Source organism: Cervus elaphus, chromosome 29 (genome assembly GCF_910594005.1).
Source record: "Cervus elaphus chromosome 29, mCerEla1.1, whole genome shotgun sequence".
NCBI lineage: Eukaryota > Metazoa > Chordata > Mammalia > Artiodactyla > Cervidae > Cervus > Cervus elaphus.
Genome location: NC_057843.1, coordinates 61,331,020 through 61,357,284, shown reverse-complemented (window position 1 = coordinate 61,357,284; position 26,265 = coordinate 61,331,020). Strand labels below are relative to the sequence as shown.

Here is a 26,265-nt window from a genome sequence, read left to right as displayed (position 1 = left end):
TATGGTTAAGCAGTTGCTTGTGTCACACAGCCTGGAGAGATGGGCAGCATCTCAAGGCTTTCTGATAGCTCAGTCCACCCACTCTACCTTCCTCAGCGCACCTCCGCCCTGCCCCAGCCCGCGTGCGTTTATACGGTCAGGAGTCCTCTACCCTGCTGCAGGCACGGCCCTTCACTCCGCAGGTTTAGGAAGGCTTTGTCGCTCATCTTCCCTTTTCAGAGGTGGATATGATTGTCCGTCATTTTATACACGAGGAAGCTCGGAGAGATGAAAGACTTGCTGAAAGGCACAATTGAAAAGTGAGTAGACCGGGACTCGACCCCGATTACCTGATCCATCCACGATGGCACTGTACCAGAATCTCTCAGCCAACTCCCCTTTGACAAGCATGAATATCATATCACCTTTAATACTTTGTGAAATTCAGAATAAGTACAGAATTCTTTGACTCACAGCAAAGCTGGGGGACAGGATACTCTGTCTTCAGACTGATGCTCTGAACCTAAGAGAGGTCCTGGTGTCCCACGCACACCCCGTTGCCAGCCCCATGAGGAACCCTGCTCAGTAGCCCTCACGGACTGACACTGGGTCATTCAAAGTCCTAGTGGAGTTATCAGGGTCATTTGCTTTCCCAAAGCAGAAATCCAGGCTGGTGTAGCTCAGAAGATTTGGGGTCTTTTGGTTTGTTTTTATTTATTTGCTTGTGTCAGGCCTTAGTTGCATCATGCGGGATGGTTCCTGCAAGGGCACAGACTCCCTAGTTGTGGACTCCAGAGCACCGGCTTCAGGAGTTACCACAGGGACTTAGCAGCCCCACAGCATGTGGGCTCTTAGTTCCCCAGCCAGGGATGGAAGCCACATCCTGGGCATTGCAATCCTGCGTAGATTCTCAGCCACTGAACCACCAGCGAGGTCACTCAGAGGGTTTTAAGAGTTGGGTGTTTGAAAGAATCCATGCCAGAAAATACTGTCATGCCGTCCCCCTGCTCCCCGAGCCTGGGTGATGGGAGATGAAAGGTCTTTCTCAGGCACTCTCTTTCAGAGCGGTGACTGTTCTCCCATGTCGGCTCATTCCCATATGCACGTGGATGCAACTCTTGACCCCTGTTGCCCTTCATGGATCTCTACCAGTTAGCTCAGCTTCTACACACACACACACACACACACACACACACACACACACGCAAGTTGGAGGTGGGTGTCATGGATCTCTACCAGTTAGCTCAGCTTCTACACACACACACACACACACACACACACACACACGCAAGTTGGAAGTGGGTGTCATGGATCTCTACCAGTTAGCTCAGCTTCTACACACACACACACACACATACACACACACACACGCAAGTTGGAGGTGGGTGTCATGGATCTCTACCAGTTAGCTCAGCTTCTACACACACACACACACACACACACACACACGCAAGTTGGAGGTGGGTGTCATGGATCTCTACCAGTTAGCTCAGCTTCTACACACACACACACACACACACACACACACACACACACACACACACACGCAAGTTGGAGGTGGGTGTCATGGATCTCTACCAGTTAGCTCAGCTTCTACACACACACACACACACACACACACACACGCAAGTTGGAGGTGGGTGTCCAGTCATGTACGTAGAGAAGATATCCACTCGGTCAGCTAAGGGGGAGCAGTATTGTGGTTCTTCCTGTTTGGAAAGGATCTAATGACTAATGATACTGAAGTCCTGTTAGGGAAGGCTTTAGAGTTGGCAGAGCTCTCTTTTTTTTTTTTTTTTTGTAAGTTTATTTATTTTAATTGGAGGCTAAGACTCTTGAGGGTCCCTTGGACTGCAAGGAGATCCAACCAGTCCATCCTAAAGGAGATCAGTCCTGGGTGTTCATTGGAAGGACTGATGCTGCAGCTGAAACTCCAACACTTTGGCCACCTGATGTGAAGAGTTGACTCATTGGTAAAGACCCTGATGCTGGGAAAGATTGAGGGCAGGAGGAGAAGGGGACGACAGAGGATGAGATGACTGGATGGCATCTCCGACATGAGTTTGAGTAGACTCTGGGAGATGGTGATGGACAGGGAGGCCTGGTGTGCTGCGGTTCGTGGGGTCACAAAGAGTCGGACACGACTGAGCGACTGAACTGAACTGAACTACTTCTAGAACATGGAAAAATAGAATTTAAGATGCTTAGTTACAGAGTATTTGTGTGCTTAAGCATACTGTGTTTGTGGGGTTAGGTGGTGGCAGAGCTCTCCTCAGCATCATCCAGGTGATGCTGTAGTCTTGCTCCGTGTGGAGAAGCCAAGGCTTGCAGCCCTGAAGCCCTGGGCCGGGTCGAGAACTCTCAGTTGTGCTGTGGGTGCCTCATCAGTAGGTGCCTTGCCACCTTCTGCCCAGCCCAGGATGCCAGTTTCACTTTCACCGTCTTCTTCCTTGAAGGAAATGAGGCAGTTGTACACCTCCCTGCCCTGCTTTCTGCTCATCCCCCGTCCCTGTTGATCATCAGCCCTTCTCCCTCCTCCTCGACCAGCATCACTGTTGTGGGACCTCCTTTCTTTGCATATCCAGGTCCCAGGATCACGTCCACTCAGAGCTGACTAGGACCCCAGAAATCCCCCAACCTAACGTGCTCTTCCGTGGGTGGGAATACCGGCCCCCAGAGCACGGGACCTGCCTGAAGTCACACGGGGACCGTTGAAGCCCTCCTCTAAGTTCATTCTGCAAGCGCCTCCCGCCTCGTCCGCCGTCAGAAGCCCCTTACTCAGATCTCTGAACTCCGTACTACATGCCTAGCCTCAGTGCCCCGCAGCCGTAGCCCCAGCGGCCTGCGAGGCTGTCACCGTCCCGACACCAGAGCTCCCGTGCCTGCTCACCGAGGGGCAGGGGGCTGAGCTCGTGACTGCTGTCCTCTGGTTAAACAGGAGCCCTGGAGGGCGGGGATGGGCAGAGATGTTACCAGCGCCATTGGCTGCCGGAGCCAGCACTGTCCTTGCCCAGAGGACGGGCATTGGGTGGAGCTCACAGTAAGGGTCAGCCAGCCTGGTGATCCAGAGACAGGACCAGAAGCAAGTGCTGAACGGTTTTGTAGGAAGCACCATCTCTTAACCAGCCACTGATGTCTTCTGAGACAAACACAGCCTAGACGTCTCTCGGGGGTTGTGTGTATGTATGTGCGTATCTGTGTGTGTTGGGGTTTGGTGGGGGGCTGGCGGGGGACAGGCATAGCACAGTTGTGATTTACCTTTGTGACCTATCACTCACCCAAGAAATGGACAGGCAGAGTTAGGACCGACTGCTAAGTGATGATTCCAGGTCAGCCTTTACTTTTCTGTTATTACTAAAGCCAGAATTTCGGGGTTCCACAGCTATTGAGAAGGTGTCCTAAGGTGGCAGTCCTCAAGTCTAGGTTTCTTTATCTATAAAATGGGTATAATCAGGTCTCAGAAGCCCACCCCATAATGTGCTTGTGAAGAGGGTCAGAGGACTGAATGAAATGATTCAGCGACACTCAGGATGTGAAGCTGACGTGTAAACTGTAGACTGCCACAGAATAGAGTTCTAAAATATATCTGCACCTGGGGTCAGTGAATTTCTGCCAAGAACCGTTACCTCATACTACATGCAGAGACGAACTTGAGGCGGATCATAGGCCTAAACATAAAAGCCAGACTGAAGAAGTTGGAAAAGAAAATCTCCACAGCCTTTGGGGTAGGCAAAGATTTCTTCGATAGGATACAAAAAGCACAAACCATAAAAGGGAAAATTGGTAAGTTGATTTCATCAAAGTTAAAAACTGCTTTTCAAAGGACACTGATGTATAAAAAAATTAAAAAGTCACAGGCTCGAAGAAAATATTTTATATATCTGATAAAGACCTGCACCCAGGATATGTAAAGAAGTCTCACAACAAGAGAACAAACAATCCACATGTTTTTATCAGGGAAAGATTTGAAGGGCCATTTCACAGAAGCTCTACAAGTGGCCAGTAAGCACATGATAAGATGTTCAACATCAGTGGTTCTAAAAGAAGTGCAAATCAAAACCACAGTGAGGTATCAGTGCACACCCATAAAATTGAAGACTCAGTAAAAATGCTGGTGAGAGTGTGGAGCTCCTGGGCTTCTCACACATTGGTGTGAGAAGGAATAGAAAATGGAATCAACTCAGAACAACAGTTTGAAAGTTCTGTACAAAGTCAGACGTGACACCATACAACCTGTCAATTCCACTTCTAGAAATTTTGTCTAAAATAAGTGAAAACGTATTTAAACGGTGAACAGATAAACAAATCGTGGTACGTTCATGGGATGGGCTATTTCTCAGCAATGAAGAAGGAACGAAATGCTGATGAGCCCAGCGGTGTGGATGAATCTCGGAAGTATGCTAAGTGGAAGTCAGACACAGAAACAGTTTGTATTGTATAATTCCATGAATATGAAACCTTAAGCAAAGAAAAAGCAAAGTTAATCTATAGTGACAGAAAGCTGATTACTGCCTGTGGCCCAGGATGAGAGATTGACTAGGAAAGGGCACAACAGGAGCTTTTTGACATGATGGAGATGTCCCATATCTTTATTATGGTGGTGGTTATAAGGGTCTCTAAATTTATCAGAATTAATCAACTGTATGCTTAAAATGAGCACATGTTATTGCATGTCAGTTATACGTCATTAAGTTGATTTTTTCTTTTAAAAAGCACATGTGCTGTCCCATTTTCTGTAGAAAATAAAAGTCTTGTAAATGAATAAATGTGAGAATGTATATGTATGTGTTATTTATACTGTTGTTCAATTGCTAAGTCGTGTCCAACTCTTTGTGACCCCATGAACTATAGCACGCCAAGCTTCCCTGTGCTTACTATTTCCTGGAATTTGCTCAGACTCATTCCATTGAGTCAGTGAGGCTACCTAACCATCTCATCCTCTGTTGCCCCCTTCTGCTCTTGCCCTCAATCTTTCCCAGCATCAGGGTCTTTTCCAGTGAATCAACTCTTCACATCAGGAGGCCAAAGTATTGGAGTTTTAGCTTCAGCATCAGTCCTTCCAGTGAATATTCAGGGTCGATTTCCTTTGGGAGTGACTGGTTTGATCTTGCAGTCCAGTCGATTCTCAAGAGTCTTCTCCAGCACCACAATTCAAAAGCATTGATTTTTCAGCACTCAGCCTTCTTTATGGTCCAACTTTCACATCTCTACATGACTACTGGAAAGACCGTATCTTTGACTATATGGACCTTTGTTGGCAAAGTGACATCTCTGCTTTTTAATCCACTGCCTAGGTTTGTCATAGTTTTTCTGCCAAGGAGCAAGTGTCTTTTAATTTCATGGCTGCAGTCACTGTCCGAAGTAATTTTTAGAGTCCAAGAAAATAAAACCTGTCACTGTTTCTACTTTTTCCCTATCTATTTGCCATGAAGTGATGGGACCGGATGCCATGATCTTGGTTTTTTGAATATTGAGTTTTAAGTCAACTTTTTTGCTCTCCTCTTTAACCCTCATCAAGAGGCTCTTTAGTTCCTCTTCGTTTCCTGCCATAAGGGTGGTGTCATCTGCATATCTGAGGTTGTTTATATTTTTCCCAGCAATCAGATGGGTGTGATTAATCAGTAGGCATTAAAATCTTATTTTGTTTGCTTGTATTTTCTGATACTCCATAAGCTGATTTTCTCATAAGATTAAAAAAAATTCAAATATAAAAGAAAACATAAAATCTTATTGGTCACTTATGTTCTTACAGTATATTTTTAGACATTTGTGTTTCCAACTGTTGCCCTATTTGGGATGTATCGTTTGTCCTGATTAATTCCTTACTATTAGGATTGCTCCAGTTGTTTGCTACTATAAGCAACCTAGCAAGAAAATTATTAACTTTAAATTCTAAAGGCAAATATTAAAATTTTTAAAAGTGAAAACAAGGAAAATCAGAAAAAAGTAGGCATGTGAAAAGGTTGCAAAACTTCAGTAATACAAAAAGATAGAAATTTTCAAAAACAAAATCACTAACTGATGATGTTTATTTTCAAACTGAGTTACCTTGTTGTCCACCTTGCTTTCAGCCAAATTATATGCTCCCTTTCACTGTGGGACCTGGACACCTAAGTTAGCAATTCAGTAACTAATACTAAAAAGCAGAGACATTACTTTGCCAACAAAGGTCCATCTTTTCAAGACTATGGTTTTTTCAGTGGTCATGTATAGATATGAGAGTTGAACTATAAAGAAAGCTGAGCACTGAGGAATTGATGCTTTTGAACTGTGGTGTTGGAGAAGACTCTTGAGAGTCCCTTGGACTGCAAGGAGACCAACCAGTCCATCCTAAAGGAAATCAGTCCTGAATGATCATTGGAAGGACTGATGCTGAAGCTGAAACTCCAGTACTTTGGGCACCTGATGCAAATAGCTGACTCATTTGAAAAGACCCTGATGCTGGGAAAGATTGAAGGCAGAAGGAGAAGGGGACGACAGAGGATGAGATGGTTGGATGGCATCACCGACTCAATGGACATGAGTTTGAGTAGTCTCCGGGAGTTGGTGATGGACAGGGAGGCCTGGCACGCTGCAGTCAATGGGGTCGCAGAGAATCGGACACGACTGAGCTACTGAACTGAACTGAACTGAACTAGTACGATATCATACGTCAGGACATACCACTCAATGTCTTTTTAACACAGATAAAACTTTAACAAGGTAACTGTATTAGGACTCTTTTTTTTTTTTTTTTGTATTAGAACTCTTGATTGTAAGTGACAGAAACCCAATTGTAGCTAATGCAGAAAAAGGGAATTTATTTAGGAAGGGATAGATGATTCAAGAAAAAAATTGCATAAGTGAAGTGGGAAATGGTAGGCCTGAGGTTCAGATGGAACTAGGAATTCACGTGCTATCTGAAAACCAGTTTTGACGTAATACATGACATCACTGTCTTTCATTGTAGGCTAGTTTCTCATGGCAGGAAACATGACCACCAATAGCAGTGGAGAACCTCCATCTTACTGTTTGCATCACCAAAGAGGAGCCAGCCTTCTTTATCAGCATGTGAAAGGACACCATCAAAGGACAGTGATGGAGCCTTCTTGATTCAGATGTCTTCCCCAAAAGTAAGGAAGCTGGTCAGGAGGCAAGGTACTGTTGTTTGCTGGGCTCAGGTGGGCTCCCGTCCACCGTGGGAAGGACCTGAGGTCACAGTGGGAGGAATCACATAGCTGGGAGAAAGGGTCCAAGGGGGTCCAGAGGAAGGAGGAGGAAGCAGTTCCCAGAAGAAGGTGAGCTGGGAAGATAAAATAGGTGCAAAAAAAATGAAGATCTTACACTCAAGGAGCCCTGGCAGACAAACTATCCCTCCCATATACCTTTAGCCCTTTGCTTCCGCTTCCACAACACATCTGGCTAATATCTGTTCACAGCCAACCGCGTGCAGGGCCTGGGGACAAAGAAATGAAGTTAGCAGTTTCATACTCTTTGACTCTACACTGCTTGATATTAATGTTGCCACACCTGACGTTATTTTACTCATTTCAATTTTGAATATTCTACTTTTTATTTTTATTTATCTAATAAGCAGAGAAACCTTGTATTTAAGGGTTTTTTACCTCAGATCTAAGAGTATTGGCCTTTAATGATTTATTATATATATTTTTTAAGTCGTTAAGGATGACTGGGGTAATTTTTATTATACCTTCATTAAACAGAAGTGCATCATCCTTTGTACCTTCTTTTTCTGTTTCTTAATAAAAGACACTTGCTTTTCCTTTCCCCTTCTTCATTCTTTTGATCTGCATTGATGTATGCCAGTAGCCCATTATTTTAGTAAAATAATTTCTTCCAAATATTTTAATCTTTTGATGTCAGTTTTGACAAGATACTTGCTGCAGTTGTTTAGAATTATTTCAATACAATCAACTGGTCTCACCACTTCCTACAAGTTCTGTCTGCCATTCTTGAGTTCTTCCTTCAGAGCTATCATCCTCTTCCTAAGAATACACTTTGAGTACTTTTTTTTTTTCAGAGAGAATATATGTATTTGCATAATTAATCCCCATTGCCTTCACATATGAATAGCTTGATTTTATATAAAATTCCCGAATCATGTGTTGTTTTTTTTTTTTAAAACCTTTTCAACTGTTGTGTTAACATCTTCCAGGTAGATTTTCCTATAGTGTGTTCTAGGCAAAATCAGGTATAAAAGATGCTCCAGAGAAAAGGGTTTCATGGTCCAATACGTGTGGGAAATGTTCCATACAGTTGTGAATGGACTAGGCGAAGTAGCATGGTGAAGGCCAGGAGACGTCTTGAGATACTGAAGGTGGTTTACTTTTATTTCCAGTGTACCCAACCTATTTGATCACAGTAATCTCAAGAGCAAGCAAGTGACCAATAATATGTTTATAGTTAGTGCTTGTTATAGCCAGGCACTATTCTAGGACTTACTCTATGGGTATCAATTCTTGAGTTCTCATGGCAGCTCTATACGGTCGATAGACTTTTTCAACCCATTTTAACAGGTGAAAAAACAGGCACACCAAACTTGAGAAAACAGGCTCAAAAATGGCCAATTCAAACTCAGGCAGTCAGTTGCATATTACTCACAGCCCTCACAGTTAGCAAGTAAGGACAGAAGGCAACTTCTATGTGTGTCCCAAGTCTGAAAAGCCTAACAAAACATCTAATTGCACCAAAAAAGGAAAAAAACTTCCCACCAAACAGCCTCTGTAACAGAATTTACCGCTGAATTACTGCAAAGGCACTTTGGGGGGTAATCTGATTATCTCCAGACCAAGTGCTCAAACTCTGCTATTGGCCAATGTCCAAGACCCATCATTGAATACTCATCACCTCATCAATTCAGCCTCCTAGACTGACGGGCAAAACAACATCCAAATATTCATTGCACATCTGTGCTGGGCAGATTATACATTAGCAATTCAAATCCAGCCAGTGTACTGGCCGCTCCTGCAAATGTGTCTGTTTGGGTGAGATGCCTTGTTGTCTGGGACGGATAATAAGGCACTTCGGTCTAATCTTGAAGAACAATCAACCCATCTTGCGAAGGTGACTGTCTGTGTGTGTTCTTGCCCTGGCAGCGACGGAACAATGGCCCCGTAATGCACTCGACTCAGCTGGCAATGAAGTCCCATCCTGATTAGGAGCCTTGGCTGGTGTCAATCACCACGGGATGCACAATTGTCCTCTGGTCCCCAACACAGTTTATTTACAGGAAAACAAAGGCTTTGGGGGGCTATGGCTGCTTCCCAGAGATTGCAAAATAGATTGAGCTGTCAAGCACACAAAGTAGATGAAGATTAATGAGTTGTGTGGACAATAAATATGACGAGATGACCATGAATATGCTAATGGGCATTATCCATATACACCGTAATTGCTACCAAAATTAAAAGGTAGCATGAAGAAGACGGGTCACAAGGTGACAGGGAGATAATCTTAGATGCTTGAGACGCTCACCCCAGATAAGACCCGCTACAGGTTTCCTTACCCCCGATTAAACCATCCTGAAGCAGCATTGTTCACAAGCTGTCTGAATAGGCTCCTTTTAAACAGGGGATATAAGGAGTGGGGTGAAAGAGTAAGCTGGAAAAGTTACTTTAGGGAAAGGTGTAATTAGAATAAGAAAGGTGTTTGTCAAAGGCAAGACGTGCTCAGCTGTCAGGCTCCCTCCTCATCCCCAGGGACAGAACTGATGAGGATGTCACTTGATGCTTCAGCCTCCCACCACCCTAGAGCCACAGAGACTATTATAACTACAAGAATGTTGTTTAGATCGCCTTTTAAGGAGGAGTGGGTGATCTTTCAGAGTATTCCAATACTCTGATGACTTTTTAAAAATACACATATTAGAGACCTTTGAAGTACAAAATGTTTAAAGGCAAATGAAATTCTGTTTCCATGAATGGCTTGATTTTGGAAATCTGTGTCCTGTGAAACTGCGGCATGGCTGTGACATGGCTGATTCCCACCCAGCCTCTCAGCCTGTCTTCACAGTCCCGCATGTGGCAGGTGTTCTCTGACCCTATTCACCCCATCTTCCTGTCCACCCCCGCTGTCTGTGGATGGTGATTAAGTTAGCACCTAGTTTCTATCCTCTGGAGGACCTAGGACAATGGACCTCATCCCCTGGAGATCCATGGAGCATCACCACCAATTGTAAGAACTCACCTTTGCTCCTAAAGATAGAATCCGAATATGTATTTCTTGGCCCACACCAGGTGAAGGGGAGCAGGATGAAATCAGGGTCCAAGAAGAGGGCAGAAGGGTGGAAGAGAGGAAGGGAAGTCAGGAGAAAAATGCAGTCCCAGAGACGGTCTGAGGCTGACTACACGGACTGAAATCTGCCTACCAGGAGAAAAGGGAGATTTGTACAAATATGTGAAACAACCGCTCTGAAGGGGTGGGGGAAAAAGATCGTTGTCCTGTTGTCCAGCCGCTAAGTCCTGTCCGACTCTCTGTGACCCCATGGACTGCAGCACACCAGGCTTCCCTGTCCTTCACCATCTCCCAGAGTTTGCTCAAACTCTTGTCCATTGAGTCAGTGATGCCATCCAACCATCTCATCCTCTGTCGTCCCCTTCTCCTCCTGCCTTCAGTCTTTCCCAGCATCAGGGTCTTTTCCATTGAGTCAGCCAGGTAACTCTGGAAATCATGGAGTCTACAGAACCAAAGGCACATAGGCATTTCACTCTGGTTGACAAAGTTGTTTCCGTGTGCATACAGGTTAACAATTTTGAAACCACTGGAATGGAACAAATGAGTCTATAGATGGCAGATGGTGGAGCCAGGAATCTCCTTGTTGAAGTGGAAGTTTTCAGGTAAGCAAGGGGAGATGGCTTTGAATGATCAACATGGTGATGTGGTTGGAGATATTAGTTTGAATTCATGTTTAATGTAATATAGACACAGATGGTTGCACAAGAAACCTCTATAGATATGTGTATACATAGGTTGGTGTACACACATATATTACCTTGTGTCTCACCTGGCAAGGTGACAATGGCAACAAATGACTCAGTAGCAAAAAGCAAAAGAAAAGTGAAATGTTAGTCATTCAGTCATGTCCGAGCCTCTGCAACCCCAGGTACTGTAGCCAACCCGGGTCCTCTGTCCAGGCAAGTACTGGAGTGGGTGGCCATCCGCTTCTCCACGGGATCTTCCTAACCCAGGGATCAAACCCAGGTCTCCTGTATTGCAGGCAGATTCTTTACTGTCTGATCACCAGGAAAGCCCAGGAAATAGGAAAACCTGGTACCAGCTCTTGGTTTCTAATACCAGATTCCAGTAAAAGAAAGGATTCATGGAGAAATGCCTTAGCCTAGGAGAGTGTGGAAAACATACAAGATAAGCCTAGAGCTTCTTATAATGCCAAAAAGTAAGAAATTGCTAAAAAAAAAAAAATTTTTTAAACCCACATTGATGCGGAGTATATCAGTGGGACAGAGGAGCAGGAAAATAAAGTAGTATTGGATTATAACCCAAAATATAAAATAAATATCCATGAGTCCAGACTGAGATAGATAAATGATTGAATAAATAAGTAGGAAAATAGAATAGACAAATTAGCCATGCAGAAGAATTCCCAAATAATTTATGTAGACGCCCCACCACCCTCAACAGGTGGAGTATAACTTCTCTCTGTTAATTTTAGGGCCTCCCATAAAGGGTGCAATATGAAAGGGGAGATCTGAGAAACACTGCCTCAGCCAGCTGGTCAAGGTCAGCGTCAGCAGTGATAGGTCAAGTCGCTGGGATGCACTCTTGATATAACGTGATGAGAGAGACAGTTTGCGTCTGTGGCCTTCCTCCCCCAAACCCATAAACTCAATGTGTCAGGCAAGTTTCTATAGGACATGCTGTGAAATACCTGACCAGCGTTCCTCAAAACGGATCATCAAAAATAAAGACACTCTAATGTTAGCTATCTCAATTTTTTTTAAATACAAATTAAAAAACAACAACAGCAGCAAGACAAGCCTGAGAATGTCACAGCTGTCCCAGCTTTCCCGATACCACTTGCTGAGAAACTTTTTCCCGCTGTGTATTCTTGCCTTCTTTGTCAAAGATTAATTAACCATGGGTGTGTGGGTTTAGTTCTGGGCTCTATTGTCTTCCATTGATCCATATGTCTGTTTTTGTGTTGATATCATGCTGTTTTGATTACTGTAGCTTTGTAGTATTGTCTGAAGCCTGAGAGGATCATGCTTTCTGCTTTGCTCATTTTCTTCAAGATTACTTTGGCAGTTCTGGGTCTTTCCTGACTTCGCATGAATTTTCTTCAGTTTTGTTTGTTTGTGTCAGCGCTGCGGCCTTCTCTAGTTGTGACAAGTGGGGGCTGCTCTCCAGTTGCAGCTCACGGGCTCTCGTTGCCACGGCCCCTCTTGTTGTGCCGCAGGAATTCTGGGGTGTATAGGCTTCAGCAGTTGTGACTTGTGTGCCCCGAGGTATGTGGGGATCTTCCGGGACCAGAACTCGAACCGGTGTCCTTTCCATTGGCAGGCAGACGCTTAACCCCTGGACCACCGGGGAAGCCCCATATGAATTTTAGGATTATTTGTTCTAGTTCTGTGAAAAATATCATGAGTAATTTGATAAGGATTGCATTATATCTGTATATGGCTTTGGGTAGGATGGCCTTTTAGCAATATTAATTCTTCTAATCCAAGAGCATGGGATATTTTTCCATTTGAATCATCTTCAGTTTCCTTTGTTAATGTTTTATAGTTTTCAGTGTAGAAGTCTTTCACCTCCTTGTTCTGGTTTATTCCTAAACATTTTATTTTGAGGAGTTCAATTTTAAAAGGTACTGTTTTTCTTTTAACATGCCCTGTCTGATATTTCATTGTTGGTATAAAGAAATGCAACTGATTTCTGTATATTAATCTTGTATCCTGCTGCCTTGCTGAATTTGTTTATCAGTTCCAGTAGTTTTTGTATGGAGTCCTTAGGCTTTTCTACACATCATGTCATATGTGATGGGCTTTAAACAGGGAAAAAGCCTGACCAAGTCTAACAGGCAAGAAGCAAACATGGGCCGTCTCTCTCCCAAAGCCGTGCTCCCACCTGAGGACCCCCAAAAGCCAGTGCACCCTCCTCTGCCTCTGCTGTGTGGGGTACCACTGAAGGGTGAGGGGACCCCTTCTGATGATCCTGGAAAAAGGAACTGCTTCATTTCATATGACCTACTTACAGACCTTGGTGACTGTAGACCATCGATATAAATTCCTAGTTTCTATCATATTTATTTTAGTTGGTGACTTGTAATGTTTGAACAGCATAGAGATTTATGGTCAGAAAATATTAGCTCCTAAACACTGCAACCCTGCCCCCCCAGTCACCTCTTTAAATTCAGATTGTTTCCCCCATTCCATCATTTGTGATCAGATTTGTACAGGTCAGCCCTAGACTGGGGATTTATTTCTGTCCATAAACAAAACCCTGATATTAGTCACAAACTATTTCTGATTCTCAGTTAACATTCTTAAACATCTTGTGTCCCAGGGGACTCTTTTCCCCGTCATATGAAGATGATGTTTCAAGATTTATATCTCCCCCAAGAAGCAAGTGGATCATAAAACCTAATGTATTCCGTGGTTTGGAATGATAATTTTGCAAAGAGGTGAGGGAATATTTCACTGTGGATCATTACAACATCCACGTAAGTTGTTAATATACTACTTACTACTTCCCTTTAAATATTCATCCAGCTCGCGTTTATGAACTGCTCCTGTGTCCCCAGGTTGGGCTGTGAGGGGTCCATGTAATGGTGGTGGGGGCAACGCTGGGGACACCTCCCTGACTTGGGTGGGAGGATTGTGGGTGGGGACAGAAGAGAAGCTGGCAGAGGCAAAATGACCAGTTGTGGGGAGCACGCTGGAGACCGCAGGGGGAGAGAGCTTTGGCAAGGGGAGTGGGCGACATCAGAGTCCAGGCAGGACCCTGTACATGGACACGAGGATGTCTGTCCCTGGAGACTCGGGCAGAGGCACAAGCAGAGCCCAAACGCAGAGAGGATGAGGAAGCGGGTAAGAAAGGTGTGTGATACAGGGAACCTACCAGGGCAGAGGAGGGTTCAAGTTAACCAGTGTTTTCTGAGCATCTCTGCCTTCATCCTCTGCTTGAGTTGTTTCCAGTCTAGTAACAGAGCAGAGAGGCACACGGCAAAGTGTCTTTCCAGGGGGATCATAATGAGGAAACCTGGAGGCAAAGATAAAGACACTTTGAACTCTGTCCCTCAAGAGTAATCTCAGGAAGCTTCTCAAAACGATGAGACGGGATTGTACTATGATAAGCAGCAGTCTTCCAAAACCGGATTCAAATGCCAGCGCCATCCTTTCTGACTCAGTGACTTTGAGGTGGGCTCACTTCTCAGTGCCTCAGTTTTCCTATCTGCAAGAAGCGGATAATAACATGGCCCACCTCTTAAGATGGCTGTGAGGATGCAGGAAGTGGAATACATCCAGCACTCAGCAGAGAGCCTGAAATGCAGGAAGTACAATGGAAGTTGATCTTTGCCATTTTTCTACGTGGCAGCAACCTAAGGACGGTGGCGCTGGGCTCACCTGGAGGCAGAGAGGGGCCTCCTGTATCTCTCAGCAAGAGACGGATGGTCCAGTCTTCATCTTAGAAAGGAGCCTAGAGGAGGTTAACGCTGGTGTCACAGCCAGGGAAGCGGGGAGCCGCTTCCTACCTCCTGCCCACTGTACGGACTGTGTCCTAATGTAAGCACAGCAGCGAGGAAGGCTTGTTTGAAACTGGGAAGTAATGTGCCTTGTATAGAGCAAAGAGGATGGCAAGGGTAGAAATGCAGATCTTGGGGGTAGGGGGAAGTAATCCTAGTTCCAAGTTGAAGAGATTTTAGATGCCTTCTCCTTTCCTACATTCCATAAACTTCAGTTGGCTTTTCCTTTGCACTGGAATTTAGAAATCAGTGGAAGCACTAGAAGACTGAAGAAGCACGGGCCACACCATGTGACGGTGTTCCATGAGCCCCTGGAGCCACAAGAAGACCAGGCGTCAACGTGGGGCTGACAGAGCCTCCGTCTGTTGGAAACGAGGACACCAGAGACTGGGCACGGGGCAGCCATGGCAGCAGCTTGCAGGTGGGGCTCAGCGTCCGCGCCTGGAGCATCAGAAAGGCAGGTTAGCCCATCGTCTAGAGGGACGCAGGGTTCCAGCATCTACCCTCTAATGATAGCAGCAGGAAGGACCCCAAGTGCACATGGAAATGTTCTCCAGCCTCCGCTCAGCTGGGACACTTGGGGGCACTCTAGAGGTCAGGACCAATCTGAGGGCAAAGTGTCTGCTTGCTTGTCTGTTTTCCTAATGGAATCACAGTCAGGGAATTTTATAGAGTCCATATGGATTCTATGGGTATTTATTGAGACACAATTGTGGGGAGATAATAGTTGGACTAGATCAATGAGCCCAATCTGCCAGTTCCACAGATGAGAAGATCAAGGCCCAGAAGAAGGGAGAAGTCCCAAGGTTCCCTGTGCATCAGGGGCTGCTCTTCAGCCCTCCCCTCCAGCTCCCAGTATGAGCAGCCTTTCTCTCCCTGCGACTTCCCTGCTGTGTCATAACGATTCAGGGGGCGCTGCAGGCTGGGAGTAGCTGGAAGGGCAGAGAGATCCTACTGCCCGCTGTGTGGATGGCGAGACTCGCCTTAAGTCACAAAGCGAGTCAGCGTGGGCCAGCATCTGTGCGCTGTGACCACCCCCCCCCCCCCGGGCGCCCCGCACCCCTCGCCCTTCATGTTTCAGATGTAGGGACACCACTGTGCCACTAGCCAGAGCGGCCAGCTTCCAGGACACAGAGGCTGCTCCCTGCCAGCGCAGAGCAAGCAGCGGGCTCCTCGGGCTCCGCCTCCCTCTCCTGGCAACAAACACAGCAGCTTTGATCAAAATCCCTTGTCTTTACAAGTCATATCGCTCAGAGCTCCTTCACTTCCTCTGTCTCGTTGAAACGTTGTGAGCGCTTGGGAAGATAGGTGGACAAGCAGTGTGATCCCCGCTTTGCAGATGAGGCAACTAAGGCTGGGTGGGGCTTAAACACGGCCTCTGAGCATCAGAGCTGGGGTCTGAGCCCAGCTTCTCTTGTGTTCTCCCAAATCAAGCGTCTCTGAACCTCAGGAACCCTTCTTAAACTAGACTGCTCCCTGAGATTGGGACGCCACCGCCATGAAGGTTTTAACAGCTCAGGGGCTGGAGGAAATCCCTAGCGTCAGCCCCAGGTCTCCCAGGCGGATGCTGCCTCTGCCCCCGCAGGAATGTCTGATGTGTGGACGCCGTCGCCCTCTGGTGGCTGATGGGCAGAGCGCCGCGTAGACCCGGCGGAACAAAGGCCCTGCAGCCTCCCAGCCGCCCCTCGCTGGCCCGGTGGGAAGCGGCGGTGGCAGGCTTTTTTTATTCTGGGGGCCCGGGTCTTCACTGTCTCAGCTTGACCGACTCATGAAATGCACATCATCCCGTGAAGCGGCGGCTGAGAGGCTGAGGGGCCGAGCCTGAGGGGCTGAGGTGGAAGTGTGACTTCGGCCCGCCGCTTTGGCAGGCTTTTGACGGCGAGGTCAGCAGCCACCGGGTTTGCTGCGGTGCTCTCGTGGCCAGCTGGAGCGTGTCGATTCCCGCCCAGAGCCGCCCCAGCTCGCCCCTGGGCCGACCCGGGATCCAGCTCCTGCGGGGAACCGCGGCGCTCCCTCGCGCTCGCTGAGCGTGGGGACGCCCGCACGGCTCCGGTCCCTCCGCCGGCGGGTCAGAGCCGCGGCCTGCCTGAGTCTGAGACCTCGCTCTGACGCTCCCAGCTCGGGCACGACCTGTGTGTTCCACGGGTGGCATGCCTCAGACGGCCCATCAGGGAAGGGTGATGGCCGCGGCGCTCAGGCCGCAGGGGGGCTGGTGAACACATGTAAAGAGGTGAGAGCTCTTAGGAAACGCTCAGCAAAGTGAGCTCCTCCTGCATTATGATGTAGAAGCTGCTTCTTACGGGCTTGCCTCCGCCTGGAATGGTGTACCTCGGAGTTGGAGCTGAGCTGCCTTTTGTATAAAAATTGATCTTTTTGACGCACACATTTGGTATAACCTTCTTCACCCTGTGGTCAGTATGCCCCTGATGTGAGAGGAAAGGCTGAGGAGGCCTTCAGGGCATTTGCTAGTCTAATATTTATTGATCAATGGGGTTCTTTCCTACATAGATTTGCATTACATGCATGGATTTGTAAATTAGGAAATGGTAACCTACAACTGAAATACCGGGTGTGATCCAACCTATAACTGTACAAAGCAGAGGCCAGTGGCAGATATGGAAGCCATACATCTACTTACAACCCTGAAGACCTTCCTACCAACCCAGGACCATTTAATATTTTCATTAATGACTTGAAGGATGGAATCGAGACCCAACTAATCAGATTTCTGCATGATACAAAGCTGGAAGGGATCTTAGCTACTTTGGAGGACAAGATTAAAATACAATCCAAGCTTGACGAATTGCAGAGAAGAACCTAAATCAATAAAGAGACAGGCAATAAAGATAGATGCAAGTTGCTCTGAAGAGAGCTGAGAAAATTAGCCAGATACCAAATGGTGATGAGAGAAATGAGTTTTGAGGGGGCCAGGAGGAGCTACCTGGATGTAAATTTAAGTCATACTCTTTGTGAAGTGAGGGCTCAGCTCTGTCATCTGGTAGATCTCAAACTTCAGTGAGTGTAAGAATTATCCAGGAAGCTTGGGAAAATGCAGGTTTCCAGGCCAAAGCCCTGAGATTGTGATTCAGTGGGTCTGAAATGGGGTTAAGCTGGTTCTGGGCTAAGTGGTCCATCGGTGGCACTTTGAGAAAGCCAGAGCCCAGCAGATAAGGCAGCAGCCTCTACCCACACCACTATTTCCCCAGTATTTAATCTGGATGCATCCCATGGGACCCTCTGCAAGAAGTGACTTCCATGGTCAAACAAATTTGGAGATACTCTCTTTTAGGAAGAAAAGCAAAAAATCACAAGCTCAGTGAGCATGTTAATGACTCCAACATATTCTGCAGTGAAATAAACAGCTTCACTTAGGTTAATCCAGAGCTTCCCAAATGTTTTGACCCGGGAGCCATTTCTTCATGTGTTAATGACTTCCAGTAGCATCTTGTGACTCACACTTCAGACACTGTGATGCCACTCAAGCCCTGCTCCGTCAGATTCTCCAGGATCTCTCAGTCTGTCACTGCCCTGTGCTAAAACCACCTAAGGGGTGAGAACCTGAAATCCTTTTAAGTTATGCTCTATCTCCTCCGCTTCCCTAGGCCTGAACTTTCCTCTTACCTTTTAAGAAGATGGGAGCAGATTAGTTAGAGCTTCGAGTCTGGAGCCTTCTCTTGCCTGGTGACAGTGCTCTGTGCGCCCTGGGTCACGGGGGGAGGAAGGGCGCTTCGCCGTCTTTGTTCACTGTCTTCCTTGAGCTTGTATCACAGAGTGCTACTTGCCTGGCCATCGTCTGTTCTCTCCTCTCCCCTTGTAACAGAATCCCCCTGATTGTTGAATGCGGCCTCGTGCCACACTACAAAGCTGGTGTCTCAGCCTCCTTTCCTGAAGAAGGGAATGTCAGTCCACTTCAGTGTTCTTGGAGAATTCTCCAATGCCTGGAGAATTCCATGGACAGAGGAGCCTGGTGGGCTTAAGTCCATGAGGTTGCAAAGAGTCGGGCACGACTGAGCGACCGACCCACACGTAGCCTCCTTTGCAGATGGGGTGGTCCATCAGAAGTGCGCGGAAGTCACTGGGCGAGTGGCGGGGTTCTGGGGAACTGCTCTATGAAGGGCACCCACAAACTTGGAAGGCACCCTTTGTGCCCTTCCCTGCTCCCTTCTTCTTCCCAGTAGGAGCACTGGCAGCCGCCACGGGCCGTGAGGGGAGCGGGCAGAGGGAAGCCGCTTAGGAAGGACGGCAGGGCAGAAGGTTGAGACGGCTGGTGAGGCCGCGGAGCCGCCCTGCGCTGCCCACGAGGAAAAGTGCACCCCTGTTTCACTGAAGCCGTCGTTTCCCAGGTCACTGTTCCCAGCTGTTAAATGCAGCTTCAGATTCACACAGAGCACAAAGATTTTTGGCTTTGCTGATAGCTCAGTTGGTAAAGAATCTGCCTACAGTGCAGGAGACCTGGGTTTGATCCCTGGCTCAAGAAGATCTCCTGGAGAAGGAAATAGCAACCTACCCCAGTATTCTTGTCTGGAAAGTCCTATGGATAGAGGAGCCTGCTGGGCTACCGTCCACGGGGTCACAGGAGTCGGACACGACTGGGCAGACGTGTCCGCCACCACGCAGCCCAGCCACGCCGGCTCCGTGCTGAGCGCGGCCCCCGGCCCTGCCCACCTCCGGCAGCTCTGACGTGCTGCGTCTCCGGCCGAGGCAGTCATGCTCCTCGAGCCTGGCCCCACTTCCTGCCCAGCCATGCCTGTGCCTTCGGCTGCCTCTCTCTTTTCTCCTTTATTGGAATTAACTGTGGAATTAAATTAACCCAGAATGACAGTTTTGAGAGTTTCACATCCCTCCAGAATGAACTTCTCTGTTAAAATGTTTGTATGTAAAACAGTCTTTTCCCTCAAGTGGTATAACCTACATTCCTGTCTGTAACTAGTTAGCAACTCCTGAGAAGAAGTGGGGACTTCACTGACTGGGGGCAGGAGGAGAAGGGGACGACAGAGGATGAGACGGCCGGATGGCATCACTGACTCCATGGACATGGGTTTGGGTGGACTCCAGGAGTTGGTGATGAACAGGGAGGCCTGGCGTGCTGTGGTTCATGGGGTTGCAAAGAGTCAGACACGGTTGAGTGACTGAACTGAACTGAACAGGACAAGAAGATATCGCTGCAGCTCCCTTCTATTTCTGACCTCGATGCCTCAAAGCAACACAAAACTCTGGACTTGTCCTCTCCTGTTCTTTGGGAAGCCCATCTGCATGGAGCTCTTATCCAAGTTCAGACCAAGTGAGGCTGTTGCAGCTCTGAGAGCTTCATGTGGGAGACTCTCCTGGGAGAAGGAACTAACGTCCACTGAATGCCTCTGGGCTGACTGGTGGGTACTCATCACCTTTCCCCTTCAGTCCAACCTCCTCTCATCCTCTTCCAGATCCCTGAACCAGCCTCACTGACTTTGCTATCTGCTCTCTGCAGATATTCATGTTGTGAACCCGAATGTGGATAACGTGAACCCTTGCAAAGTGTGTTTTCACTCAGTAATACAAGTGGCATGTACGTGTCTTAAAACAGGCAGGAACCCCATATAATGCATTCTACATCCACTGTGCCTTCTGGTGATTGCATGGATGAATGAACAAACAAATGAATGCTGAGTAAATACTTAGCAAATTAAATACTTATAAGCATGTGCAAACCATGTTACTCCCATGGTGAAGAAGTTTAAGGTGAAACTTGCAAGGTTTCACTGGACGATAGTCGGACTCTCAGTCCGATTATTAGATACTCAAAACAAAAACTACCCCTGAGCTAGTCTTTCCTGAATAGCTCGCAGATGATATCCTCTTCTTGTAAATGAATCTATTCCCTCTAAACATTTCATGAAGCGGAAGAGGTAGACGTCTCTGACTGTTAAGTCATTTTTTCAGTATGCTCACCAGGTTGCTTATTGGATGTCTTGTGCTTTATCTTCAGCATCCTTTGGCCAAATAAACCAGTCAGTGCTCAATTCTCCAATTGACTGGATAGCTCAGGGAACAAACCCTCAAATCTGATTACAGGAAAATTCATTACTTTAAGTCCTCCCTCAGGGTTCAGAGCTCATAAAAGAAACCTCCAGAGGCCCCAGCTCAGGGGAAGAAAGGCTCTGGGCTGCGAATCTACAGATCGGCAATAATTAACCTGAACTAATTATGGTCAAGCCCCAGGTCAGTCTTCCCAGATCAAGACTGCCTCCTGACAAGTGGGCTTTCAGAGGAAGAACTTTTCGCTCAAACGCAAAAGGAACATTCAGCAGATTTTAATATACAAGGGCAAGACCCAAATGGCCTCCTCTACCAGGCAAAGACCAGCCAGGTCAGAGGTTCACTGGCAGGGAACACAGAGCCCCTAAAAATCAAATACACAAGGATGCTGTCCCTGGCCCTGCATATGATCAGTTCAGTTCAGTCACTTAGTCGTGTCTGACTCTTTGTGACCCCATGGACTGAAGCATGCCAGGCTTCCCTGTCCATCACCAACTCCCAGAGCTTACTCAAATTCATGTCCATCGGGTTGGTGATGCCATCCAACCATCTCATCCTCTGTCATCCCCTTCTCCTCCTGCCTTCAATCTTTCCCAGCATCAAGGTCTTTTCCAATGAGTCAGTTCTTCGCATCAGGTGGCCAAAGTATTGGAGCTTCAGCGTCAACATCAGTCCTTTCAATGAATATTCAGGACTGACTTCCTTTAGGATGGACTGGTTGGATCTGCTTGCAGTCCAAGGGACCCTCAAGGGTTCAAAAGCATCAATTCTTCGGCGCTCAGCTTTCTTTATAGTCCAAGTCTCACATTCATATATGACTACTGGAAAAACCATAGCTTTGAATAGATGGACATTTGTTGGCAAAGTAATAATGTCTCTCCTTTTTAATATGCTGTCTAGGTTGGTCATAGCTTTTCTTCCAAGGAGAAAGCATCTTTTAATTTCATGGCTGCAGTCACCATCTGCAGTGATTTTGGAGCCCAGAAAAATAAAGTCAGTCACTGTTTCCATTGTTTCCCCATCTATTTGCCATGAAGTGATGGGACCAGATGCCATGATCTTAGTTTTCTGAATGTTGAGCTTTAAGCCAACTTTTTCACTCTCCTTCTCTCCTCTTTTACTTTCATCAAGAGGCTCTTTAGTTCTTCTTCACTTTCTGCCATAAGGGTGGTGTCATCTGCATATCTGAGGTTACTGATACTTCTCCCAGCAATCTTGATTCCAGCTTGTGCTTCATCCAGCCCAGCGTTTCTCATGATGTACTCTGCATAGAAGCTAAATAAGCAGGGTGATAGTATACATCCTCGACGTACTCCTTTCCCGATTTGGAACCAGTCTGTTGTTCCATGTCCAGTTCTAACTGTTGCTTCCTGACCTGCATACAGATTTCTCAAGAGGCAGATCAGGTGGTCTGGTATTCCCATCTCTTTAAGAATTTTCCACAGTTTGTTGGAAAAATATGTCATGTTGCATATGATATTCCTAAGGATTTTAAAACAAATACTACCGTAGATATCAAGGCAGAAAGACAAACACCAAGCTATGAAAGGGATGTACTTTTTATTTAATAAATTAAAAAATGACAGAAAAATAAGAAAGAAAAAGAATATTCCAAAAGAAAAAATGGTAAATTATAAGGAGAGATAGTTCACCACAGAAACTATAACCAATGAATACAATCAACATGGTATTTTTAATGTTCAGCTTTAGTAATAAAAAATCAAACAGTGAGAGAACTTTGTCTTAATAAATTATTAAATGATGGGTATAACACTCATATTCGTAGAGTGATGAATCGAGCACTCTCATACATTCTTGGAGTGTAAAGAGATAGACATGCAACTTTTGGAAGGCGATTTGGCATAGGTAACAAAAGTCTTAAAATATGTATATCCTTTAACCTTTTGATTTAGGAGTTTTTATCCTTCGGGCAGTGGTTCTCAAGCAGGAGCGTTTTGCCAGCTGGGGACACTGGCAATCTGGAGATGATGATTGTCAAGATGGGAGAAGGGTTATGCTGCCGCTACTGACATTTGTGCGTGCGTGTCAGCATCAATTTACGATAAAAACTCTCTAGGAAGTAGGGATAGAAGGAACCTACCTCAGCATAATAAAGGCTGTATACAACAAACCCACAGCAAACATTCTCGGTGAAAAACTGAAAGCGTTTCCTCTAACATCAGGAACAGGGCAAAGATGTCCACTCTCGTCACTTTAATTCAACATAGTTTGGGAAGTCCTCGCCACGGCAATCAGAGAAGAAAAAGAAATAATGGGAATCCACATTGGAAAAGAAGTAAAACTGTCACTGTTTGTGGATGACATGATACTATACTTTGAAAATCCTAAAGACACTACCCGAAAACTACTAGAGCTCAACAGTGAATTTGGTGAAGTTGCAGGTTACAAAATTAACACACAGAGATCGCTTGCATTCCTGTACACTAACAACGAAAGATCAGGATGACAAATTAAGGAAACAATCTCATTCACCATCACAACAAATGGAATAAAATGCTTAGGAATAAACCTAAGGAGGCAGAAGACCTGTACTCATAATAAAACTGTAAGATAGTAATGAAAAAAATCAAAGGTGACACATTCTACAATGCACGGAACAGCCCTCCGAGGATAAGAATTATTGGTCCAGAACATCAATAGTGTCATTGCTGAGAAACCCTGACTTAGGGGAGAAAACTCTAGTAAGTACACAGGGATATGTATTGAAGAATAGTCAGTGCAGCACTGTGTAAAAAGTTAAACATTAGAGGCAGAGCCCAGCCAGAGAGGACTAGTTAACTCACACCCCTGCATATATGCCACAGAGCCACTGAAAGGTAAATAACTCTGTGTTCATCAGTATGGAAATACATTGTGCTAAGTATCTAGTTTCAGAATCACGTGCCTCATACGATAATATTTCGTGTTCATTCCCTGGTAGCTCAGCTGGTAAAGAATCCTCCTGCAATGCAGGAGACCCGGGTTTGATTCCTGGCTGGGGAAGATCCTCTGGAGAAAGATGGGCTACCCACTCCAGTAGTCTTGGGATTCCCTTGTGGCTCAGCTGGTAAAGAATCCGCCTGCAATGTGGGAGCCCAGGGATCAATCCCTGGGTTGGGATGATCTCCTGGAGAAGGGAACGGCTACCCACTCCAGTATTCTGGCCTGGAGAACCCAATGGACTGTATAGTCCCATGGGGTCACAAAGAGTTGGACACAACTGAGCGACTTTCACTTTTATGTGTATAGAGCAGGTCTGAGTGCTTTTAACCACCATGTCATTTATCTGACAGTGGTTTTCTCTAAGCGGAAACATGATGTGTGTGTGTGTGTGTGTGTGTGTGTGTGTGTGTGTGTGTGTGTGTGCGCGCGCGCACATGCGTGCTCACTCGCTTAGTCGCGTCCAACTCTGCAACCTCGTGAACTCTAGCCCACCAGGCTCCCTCGTCCACGGAATTTTCCAGGCAAGAATGCTGGAAACGTGGTGGGTGATTGTAACTGTTTATTTAGCTTATCAGTGTTTTCTATTTTCCTTTCAACAACATGGCTAATGGAGACCTTGTGATGTAGCGTTTAGGACCAAGGACTTTAGAATCAGACACCGAGAGGCCTGGCGTGGTCCCTTCCCCGCAGTGTGAAGACGCACGTGATCTGGTACCAGGGAGCCTGCAGTCTACATGCCCACAAGCTGCTGGGGCCGCCCCCACAAAGCTTCAGCCCGGTCCCCATAAAGTCACCCCATGGCATGATGTCACCTTATCCCTTTTCTTTTCCTGAAAGTCATCCAACAGCAACAATATTTGTTGAAACTGGAGACCAAACTTTAAATTACTTGGAAGAACTGTCCAAAGCAGTCGAAATAGAGGAGAATGAACAGGGGAGACTGTGAGGAGGTGAGAGGCTGCAGACCTCCGAGAAAGCCAGCCAACGTAATTCTGAAAGTGAGGAACACCCCCTGACGTGCAAAACTGGAGTAGCTTGTTTTTTGCAGTGGGAAGGTAGGAGTTATCTGCTAGTATGAGGAGGCTTTACAGATGGAGTTTGCTTTTAAGAAGCCAGGGGGTGGAGCTAAGTGAGGGATCACCCAAGCCAGTGGTATTTGCAGTCTTCCCCGAGAAGCTGTGAAGATGGAATCTGTATGGCAAAAATAAAACAAAAAATGAAATAAAAACCAGCTTCTTATCTCCACTAGCTGGGGAGCAATGCAATGCAGGAGAGCCGGGTTTGATTCCTGGGTCAGGAAGATCCGCTGAAGAAGGAAATGGCAACCCACTCCAGTATTCTTGCCTGAAAAATGCCATGGACAGAGGAGCCTGGCTGGTTACAGTCCATGGAGTCACAAAAGTCAGACACCACTGAGCAACTAAACCATCACCACCAATAAAAGTTAAACAAACTTCTGTGTAATACCTTGTATCCTTTTTTAAAAATCATTGTGCTCAGGACAGTGGTGAAGCAATCAAGCATGCTCCGCATCTTTGCAGAGTTTTCAGTCTGTTCAGGGAGCCACAAGTTGGTCAAATAATTCCACAAATTGCAAATGTGACACGGTGAGTCAGAGCTTGGACTTTGGAGGTAGACAAACCCAGGATCTCGGCCTTGCTCGCCCATTTAACCTCTCAGAGAGTCGTTGCTCACCCGCCAAATGGACAAGTACAATAGCCCTACCTCACAGGGCTGTTGCAAGGCATGCAAGACACTTAGCGCGGTGCGCAGCACCCAGTGAGTGCTCACGAGATGCTGGGTTTGCTTTACTGTTTGTACAACTGACCGTAGGTGCAACAAGAGCGGCAGGAGCCCAGTGAAGGGAAGACGGCATTTGTAAGACCTTAAAATGGAACGGGCCGGGGAGGTCTCATTTAGATGGTGGGTCGTCACAGCTTCCTTGGGGAAAAGCTAAAGGGGACAAAAAGAACATTCATCTCCACGAATTTACCAAAGCTTTGGGAATGCTTCAGATTCTCCTGGTACATGGTACCAGTGTTCTAGCAAAGCTTAGGGGCCAGGAGACCCCCGCCACCATGACATATGAAGCCCATGATGAAGCAGAGGCCCCTCACACACCCCGTTCTGCCTCTCCGTCAGCAGGTGCAAGCAGCCTGGCAGGAGCTAATGAAATGTTTACTGAAAAGATTAGCTTATCAGTGGAGCCGGACAGATGGCTATTGATCCTTTGCTCATCCATCATTCCAATCCCATCTGAGACTAGGTGTGGAAGCAATTCTCTCTGACCCAGAGCTCAGGGTAAGACTCAGGCCCCAGGCACAGGGTAACAGGAAGCATGGGCAATGTGAGACGGCCTCTCGGATCTGTGATGTGATCGGGGTGATCTCTGAGTCGCTGGAAGACCCCTGTTCTGCTCCCTTGGATTATTGAGCTCTGGGATCATGGAAAAGGCATGGTAAGTCTCCTGCAGGAGTTTACATCCTGCCATAATTATTTTGGGACCTCAGACTCTGTGAGACTCAATTATTCTCATCTGTGAAATGGAGGCAGTAATGCCTACCTCATGGAAGTGTTTTCATGTCTTAAATCAGGAAACAGGTATCAAAGTTCTAAGGCTGTTGCAGGGA

The 26,265-nt window shown here is 46.5% G+C and overlaps 1 long non-coding RNA gene across 1 annotated transcript; it reads left to right on the top strand.

The window, feature by feature from the left end:
• Nucleotides 1–2,057: 2,057 nt before the first annotated feature.
• Nucleotides 2,058–25,761, top strand: LOC122686134. Its single transcript, XR_006338629.1, has 4 exons — nucleotides 2,058–4,405; nucleotides 6,929–7,116; nucleotides 10,720–10,814; nucleotides 24,263–25,761. It is a non-coding gene; the product is annotated as an uncharacterized LOC122686134 (long non-coding RNA).
• Nucleotides 25,762–26,265: the final 504 nt, after the last annotated feature.